General features: G+C 42.8%; 1 pseudogene; it reads right to left on the bottom strand.

Moving 5' to 3' along the window:
- Positions 1-954, bottom strand: LOC109259417 (60S ribosomal protein L7a-like; annotated as a pseudogene).
- Between the last annotated feature and the right edge of the window lie 8,150 nt (positions 955-9,104).

Here is a 9,104-nt window from a genome sequence, read left to right as displayed (position 1 = left end):
GGTTTCTCATTGAAGACTAATGTTTTCAAGGGCTAAAGGAATAACAATTTGGAAATGCATTGGCTTCTCCCATCGTTATGCCCTATGCACTCACTTTTTTTTTTTTTTTGAAAGAGAACTTGTAATTACTTTAATGTACAGAAAACTCAACAGCATCCACTTACCCTAGTTTGGAAGCCAGTTCTTTGGCCTTTGTCTTTTCCAACTTGGCAATGCAAGCCACCAACTTTGGACTCAGGGCATTGCCTCCCCAGTGACAATGGATCTCATCATATCTGTCATTGTCATGGGTCCTGATGGCTTCTACCAGCTTAGCTCCTTTGTCTTCCAAGTTAACTTGTGTGAAGGTGAGAGTGGTGCAGGTCTTCCTGTGGACCAGATGCCCCAGCCTGGCCTCCCTCTTGATGATGCAGGAGGGAACCCCATCTTACGACATAGGGCAGCCAAGAAGACAACCCCAGCTCAGTGGGATCCACAGCACATGCGATCACTACCAGCTGAGCCTTCTTGTTTTCCACTAAGGTGGTGACAGTATTAACCCCAGCTTGAAGGACAGGTGGCCTCTTAATGGGGACATCCCCTTTGCTGGCAGCTTTCTTCTCAGCCTGGGCCAATGATCTCTGCTTCTTCTTTTGCTTTGTCTTGCTGTCTGTGGGCCAGCTTCAGCAGTTGAGTAGCTGTTTGGTGATCCAAGGCCTGGGTGGACTGGTTAATCACGGGAGGCACTTTTACACATTTATAGAGAACAGCCTTTCGCTGCTACAGCCCAACGTAATGGGGCCATTTGACCTAGTGGGTGAGGTCCCTTTTGGGCTGGATATCCTGTCCGATGCCAAAATTCTTGGGCTTTTTCTCAAATGGGATTGACAGCTTCTTGGCGTCCTGCTTCTTCACCACAGCAGGGGCCAGGGCCACCTTCTTCCCCTTAGCTTTTTTTCTTTTTGGCATCTTTGGTGGCTGGAGGAGAGAGCTATACTCACTTCTTTTAAAGAAGTATATGATGTATATGAATAGTTTTTGCTTGTCCCTCTAACTTTTTAAAATGAAAACGGTTTGGGGGCACCTGGGTGGCTCAGTTGGTTAAGCGTCCGACTCTTGGTTTTGGCTCAGGTTATGGTCTTGCTGTTCCTGGGATCAAGCCCACATTGGGCTCTATGCTGACAGTGCGGAGCCTGCTCCAGATTCTCTATCTCCCTCTCTCTCTGTCCCTCCTGCATGCATTCTCTCTCTCTCTCTCTCTCTCTCTCTCTCAAAATAAATGAGTAAAAACAGATAAAAAATAAAATTTCTAAAAAATTTTTAAAAATATGGGTGCGTGGGTGGTTCAGTTTGTTAAGCGTCCGACTTTGGCTTAGGTCATGATCTCACGGTTCCTGGGTTTGAGGCCTGCATCCGGCTCTGTGCTGACAGCTCAGAGTCTGGAGCCTGCTTCAGATTCTCTGTCTCCCTCTCTCTCTGCCTCTCCCCTGCTCACGCTCTATGTCTATCTCTTAAAAAAATGAATAAAAGTTAAAAAAAATTTTTTTAAATAAAATGAAAACAGTTTTACTCCTTCCCTCCCACACACACTTTCTCACGAGGAGATACATACTTACACGAATACTCTCAGACGTCGTGTGGATCCACATATTTTGGGCATGTATATAAAGCCATTTATAGGGATTTAATCCATGAATCATAAACAGAAGATTCTCATTAGGAATGAGCAGTGGCCTCTTTAAGCTTGCATAGTGCTTATAGTATTTGAAGATGGAAAACTCTCAACGTTTTATAGGAGGCTTATAGATTCACAGTGGACTCTGCATTTTAATATTAAAAACTTAGAAATGGTAGTAAGTCCAAGAGGCAGTAATAATCTGATACGATAGCAGTGCTGTATTCAGGGCTTGGCATAGAGTAAGTTGTCAAAAACATTTGCTGAGAAAAAAATGACACTTTCTCTCCCATTTTTAATGACTGAAAAAGAGAAATAGAGGTTTTCAGGGTAAAAAGTGACAAAGCAGAGCTTTTGGGAAAATCAGTGACTTCAGGATAAAATAGTAGGTATTCCCAGATCGTTAAGCACTGAAGCAATTTTTAAGTTACTCTGTAAACTTCAACAGGGCTGTGGACAGCCTCATGCAGATTTGTTATCTTTCAGTGAATGAAATTTCTTTTTTAGTGTCAAACTGGCTCTGTTTCGTGAGCCCATTTTTCTGGGACTGTAGGTGTTTTCAGCAACCCACACAAAGCCCTCAAGGGCCTGGGCACTCACTCCACTGCTGAGGCTTCCACTTTCTCCTCTTTTCTCTTCTTGCTCTCAAATTAGTGTGACTGAAACCCTATCTTTATGTGGGTCAGGGCTTCCTTTTTCCTTAAAATGTCTTTTTTTTTCACTTTAAAAACAAACAAACAAAACCACTCTTCTATTTCCAGAAATTCTTTGCACTTCTTTATTTCCTGTTGGCTTATTCAGAGGCATTTTTTGCTAATGAAGTTTCAAGATGATTTCTTGAAACTGTTATAAAGTTATGTAACTTTGCTGATTTAAAACTATCTTCTTTGCTAAATTCTTAACTGTTGAGGCTCTTTCTCTTTTCAGAGCAAAGGCTCCTTTTTTTTGTTTTTTTCTCGATCTGAATTAGAATTTCTTTATTTTTTATTTTTTTAAATTTACATCCAAATTAGCATATAGTGCAACACTGATTTCAGGAGGAGATTCCTTAGTGCCCCTTACCCATTTAGCCCATCCCCCCTCCCACAACCCCTCCTGTAACCCTCTGTTTGCTCTCCATATTTGAGTCTCTTCTGTTTTGTCCCGCTCCCTGTTTTTATATTATTTTTGTTTCCCTTCCCTTATGTTCATCTGTTTTGTCTCTTAAAGTCCTCATATGAGTGAAGTCATATGATTTTTGTCTTTCTCTGACTAATTTCACTTAGCATAATACCCTCCAGTTCCATCCACATGGTTGCAAATGGCGAGATTTCATTCTTTTTGATTGCCGAGTAATACTCCATTGTATATATAAACCACATCTTCTTTATCCATTCATCCATCAATGGACACTTGGGTTCTTTCCAATACTTTGGCTATTGTTGATAGTGCTGCTATAAATATGGGGGTGCATGTGTCCCTTCGAGACAGCACACCTGTATCCCGTGGATAAATGCCTAGTAGTGCAATTGCTGGGTCGTGGGGTAGTTCTATTTTTAGTTTTTTGAGGAACCTCCATACTGTTTTCCAGAGTGGCTGCACCAGCTTGCATTCCCACCAACAATGCAAAAGAGATGAGCAGAGGCTCCTTCTTAACTAATGATGATCATAACAGCAAAACTTAAGTGGATTTTGCACTGTATGGATCTCGGTTTCTCAGGATGTCAATCCGTTAGGCATATTCCCCACCCTACTCGTCCCTGTACCCCCGAGTCTGATCCCAGATTTAATAATCCTCTGTTCTGCAACAATTGTTATTACCTCCTGTTTTAATCCTGCTGATTCATACCGTTTCGCCAAAACCTACCTGTGGACTCCGGGGGTCTACTATGGGCTTGTTTGGGGGCTCCCGGGACATGCTGTCAAGAAAAGAACCTTGTACTGGATGTGGGGCCCAGTGCCTGATTCTGCCTTGGTTTCCCCATCTGCAAAGCATGGAGCCTGGAGTGGATGTCTATGGTTCCTTTAGTCCCAGGCCCTGATCTGCCCAAGGCATGAGGCCAGCCATTCTATTTTTAAACACCTCAGAGAAGAAAATTCTAGAGTCCATGGTTCTTTAATTTTTCAGTCCAGTAATTGTAAAAAATTTCTTCCTTCCATCATAGAAATCTTTTCCCATTCAATCAAGGCCTGCTTCTGCAGCTACATGGTTAAGTGGCATTTGCACACCAATAGACGTAGGAGGGTTTCCTAGTCTTCTTCACAAATGCAGAATACAATTATTCATTTGTTTCCAGAATAAAGATTACAGGTACAATGGCATGGTGCAAGGAAGATGGGCTTGGGCTGGGGCAGAAAGCCCCTCTGTTTCTGGGAGATCTTGGCTCTCAGAATTTCATTTCCCCATCCGTGAGGTGGGGATCTGGCCATCCTGGCCGCAGGGCTGTTTTGAGGATGCATGGAGAGGATGCACCCAAATAAATCCCCACAGAAGGTGGCTATCCTCAAGGTATGGGATTATGCTGGAGTGAAGTCAGGGATCTGGCTGTGCACCGAGACCCCTCAGGAGCGGCTTTCACCCCACGGAGTCTTTGGTGGAATGCGGTGGGTTATAAACAAATGGAAAGAATAAAGTGGAAATAGAGCCTCCCAGAGAATCTGGCTCCCTGTGACTCAGTTGGGGGACTGCGCAGGGAGCCATTTATTTGGAACACTGTGGCTCCCTCCTGTGCCTTCCTCAATCCCGGGTTAAAAACAAAAGAAAACAAAAAAACAAAACAAAACAAAAAAACTTTCCCGAACTTTCCCATTCCTCTATGGCTTGGCTGCGAACTCTGAAATTCCATCCCGTATTTGTTGTCACCCGCGGGCCCGTTTCCATGGTTACCCAGATTCCAGGCGCTGGCCCAGGGCCCACCACAACCCATCCCTCAAAGTCTCCTTGGCTGAGGAGAAACATTCCTTCTCACTGCGCACTCCGTCCCTCCGCAGCCCTGTCGCAGCCCCGTTCCTGTGTGATGTGCATGTTCCAGTGTTCTAGGTGGTTCTGTTCAGCATTGGTTTGGGGGTAAGCGCAACATAACAATTTGCTCCGTGTCTCTTTTTCCTCATTTAAGCTGAGGAATCACTTTCTTGTACCAAACATTATACCCTTGGCAAACTCTCCAGATGGTTCTCATTAAAATTCCAGTTCCTTTTTTTGCAATTCCTTTTTTCCCCATTCTCCTCACACTGTTAGGTCAAAAATAAACACCAGGATGAGGACTGAATGGGAGGTCTTGAGTATAGCAGCTCAAATGAATGGAATCTTTTCAGAGCCCCCTGGTGTGGGCAAGAAGGAGCCCCCAGGTCCCCTTCTTACCAATGGCCACTTCCCCTTTCATGGGGCTTCATAAATATGCACTGGCGTGTGTGGGGGTATGTATTTGATATTAAAGGTGCCCTTGGCCATGAGCTCTGCAGGCCTCTAGAGAGCCAGCTAGGTCCCGGCTCCCCAGCAAGTCCTGGCCCTGACTGTGCCTGCGGAGGGACTGGGCAGAGGCCTGCTGTCAATCCCAGTTCATGCACATGGAGGCCTCTGAAGGTTACTCAGGACAGTGTCTTCAAGAGTGAGGCACTCTTGCTCTAAGAAGTCAGTGGGAAGGATCGCCAATGCTGTTTTGCTTTTTAGCAGCTGTGCAAGGCACAGGCTTTGCCCCCACCTCTGAAAAAAATCTGCTTGCACAGAAAAAGCATGTGGGGGTCCAAGGACGTGTATTTGATGTTTTTATTTCCAACTTTATATTATGAAAAAAGTTTCAAATCATGGAAAAGTTGAAAGAAGAGTGCAATGAATACCCATATCACTTCACCTAGATTCAGTGCATTACATTTTGTCATATTTGCTTTCTCCCTTTCTAGATAAATAGATGATAGGTGGATAGCTGGCAGATCAATCAATCTCTATATATCTTTTGCTTAGGCATTTGAAAGTTGGAAGCTTGCCCCTACAGTGTTTTATAACCTCTTAATTTATGTATTAATATAATTACATAATATATGACATTCTAATAGAATACATTCCTACTGTAAATTATTCAGACATTCAAATAGTGTAGATAGGAGGCACAAGTCCTGCCCAAGTCCCTCCTCCACCTGCGTCCCCCACCCCACAGAGTAGCTTGGTTTGTGTCCTTCTGACCTTTGGCTGTGTTTATACAGATATATGCATGTTTAAATAGAAACAGATTTTGTTATATGTATTTTTAAACATAAATGAGATCATACTATACGTGCTGTTTTGCCATTTATTTTTCACTTGGAAGTATGTCTGGGATCTTTCCACATTAGTGCTTGGAGCCCAGCCTCATTCTTTAACTGCTGCAAAGCGTTCCAAAGAATGGCTGTGCAATAATTTTCTTAACTGTTCCCTCTTAATGGACAATCCAGCTAGTTGTTATTGTCTTTCCATTACTCACAATGATGCAGTTAATATCTGTGGAAAATGTGTTTTTGAGGACATGTAGTAGTACAGCTCTTCGGCTGATGCCTAGATGGCTGATGCCCCAGCTGGGTTAGATATGATGCTCACTTTATATTTGTGTAGATTCTGCCAAACTGCTCTTCAGAATGGTTGCAACAACATACACAAGCTCCAAAATAGAGCCCATTTCCCCTTACCCTCAGCAACACTGAATTTTATCTTTGTTTTTTGTTTTTTGTTTTTATTTTTGAGAGAGAGAGAGACAGAGTGTGAGAAGGGGAGGGGTAGAAAGAGAGGGAGACATAATCCAAAACAAGGATCCAGACTCTGAGTTGTCAGCAGAGAGCCTGATGCGGGGCTTGAACCCACGAACTGTGAGATCATGACCTGACTGAAGTTGGATGCCTAACAAACTGAGCCACCCAGGTGCCCCTATCCAACTTTATAATCATTCACATTCTTTTTTTTTTTTTAATTGTTAACGTTTATTTATTTTTGAAGTGGGGGGCAGAGAATGAGGGAGACACAGAATCTGAAGCAGGCTCCAGGCTCTGAGCTGTCAGCAGAGCCTGATGTGGGGCTCAAAATCACGATCTGTGAGATCATGACCTGAGCAGAAGTCAGATGCTTGACTGAGCCATCCAGACACCCCTATAATCATTCACATTCTGATCAATGAGAAATCATTTCACTGTGGGTTTAGTTTGCATTTCTTTGATTTTTAATAAGTCTGACCATTGTGTCAGAGTTCAGCTGCAGATGACAGCAGCCAGTCTGCTTAGTTTATGTAGAAAGATCAGTAGAAAGAGAGTACGGGAACTGCTTGATTTAAAATATGGAATCAGATGCTTACAGTTTGTGAGATCAGATGAAAAAGTAGGACTGACCCCCAGAACTCCAGCTCAGAACCAACCTGCCAGAGGAGCCTCTACTTCTGCCATGACCAGGAAACTGGGATTCGGGAGGCTGTGCCCCAACTGCCGATTTGGTAATCTGGAAGCCTGGAGGCCTCAGACATACCTGGTATCCAGGACCACGCTGCCTCAGCTGCATTGTGGATACCTTACATCCTGTCCACAGTATCTATGGAGCTGGAGACTACATCTAGACAGTGAGATTGCTGCTCTGTTGATGCAGGAAAAAAAAAAGCAAACCAAGCAAAAAATAAGCACCTCCCTTAACCCCAAGTGTCACGAGAGTCAGTCTCTTGAGGGTATCTATGGCCAGGGGAAGCCTGATTACATTTAGAAGCTCAGCTCTAAGGGAGCCTGGGAATTGTAGGCATTAGCTTTTTAGGCTCCAGCATGCAGCAAGCTACAAGGTAGTAGGCATGGAGTTGAGTGAATCAATCTGAAATATTGGCCATAATCCTATTTTCATGTTTCATATCTTTTTTTTTCTGCGAATTGCCTGGTTATACCTAGTGCCCGTTTGTCATTTGGGGTTATCTTTTTCTCATTAATTTATACAAAGCCTAAGCTTGGTAGGCTATCTGGAAAAGAATCTTTTGTCTGTTATGTATGTTAAAACCAGCTTCTACTCTTTTACCTTTTTTGTTATGTAGAAATCTTGAGCTTCTCTATTTTGTACTTTATGGTTCTTCGGTTTTTACTTAGGAAGGCCTCCCCTGCCTCAAGTTTCCTAAAGTATTTAACCACATTTCCTCCTAACATCTTTAAAATTTTTTTAGGTTTAATTCTTTAAACCATCTTGAATATGTGGTTTGAGGTAGGGATCTATCTTAGTTTTGTTTTTGTTTACCCAGATTGTCCCAGCATAATTTGTTGAATAAATTTTTATCATACTTTAAATCTGGAGAACTTTGTAAAATATAGAATGAGCTCTTAGCTTTCTCTGATGCAGAACAAGGCAGTGTAAAGCTTTGAAAAAATTGACTTGTTATCATTTCACATTTTAGTTCTCTTTAAAAATAGGGGGTTGGCATTTCTAAAGCACAGATATGACAAGATCATTCCTCTGGTCAAAAACCTGATTGTGTCTCCTTTTCCTTGGGACCAAGGTCTAATCTCTGTTAAGAGGCTCTCGGTTCAGCAACCCCTATGGGCCTTTCCAGTATGTTTTCCCTGCTTCTTCCCTAGAAGGGAGGTCATATGATTTGATTTGGCCAACAAAAACAGAAAACATGTGTAGATATCTTTGTCAGCACTTTCTTTGTGACACTGTAATAATTTCTTTATGATACTTCTCTTACTTACTGGTATTTCTCAATGTGATCACCATCAGTATCACAATTCTTTATTGCAATATATTTAACAGCCCTGGCTAACATACCACTAAATGCAGCAGTGTTCTCTGACACCCACTTCCCCATCATCCCGGTCATCGTGACTGCCAAGAAAACTCCCACCTGTTTCCAAACATACCAGCTCTACTCTCAGTGAGAAGGAAGGAAGAGAGGGAAAAAAACACTGGGATTGAAACAGAAATGACAGGATATCATTACCAAAAGGCCCTTTGCCAACTTTGCCTCTCATCTCTAGATGTCTAAATCTAGACTTTCAAAAGCTATCTTTTCCATAAAGCTTTACTAAATCCCCATAGCTCTAGATTATTCCTTTTCCTTTTTTAAAAATGTAATCCCTACCTAATGGGGGAGCTCAAACTCACAACCCCAAGATCAAGAGTCGAATGCTTCACTGACTGAGTCAGCCAGGAGCCCTGGTTATTCCTCTTCTGATTCCCCTCTTCCAAGGCATTTTTTCTATATCTATTTATCCATCCATCCATCCATCCATCCATCTATCCAGTAGGTATTTAGTGAGCACTTATAGTGCACTAGGCACACTGACCACTTTTCTTCTTAGATTATTGCCCTTGGCATAAGTGTTTTATCTGGTCTACTATGTTGTAATCTCAGGTAGACTCCCACATCTGATCCACCTTGGCATCTCCTAGAGTGCTTTGCATAGAGCTGGCGCTCCTGCGGAATGTCAGCAGAATGAAAGTTACTGAATGCTGATGCAGGCTTTAACACACACCCGAGATGTA

This window comes from Panthera pardus, unplaced genomic scaffold (genome assembly GCF_024362965.1).
Source record: "Panthera pardus isolate Hobbes unplaced genomic scaffold, ASM2436296v1 HiC_scaffold_16, whole genome shotgun sequence".
NCBI lineage: Eukaryota > Metazoa > Chordata > Mammalia > Carnivora > Felidae > Panthera > Panthera pardus.
Note: the sequence above shows the minus strand (reverse complement) of the source record. Positions and strands in the feature narration are given on the sequence as shown.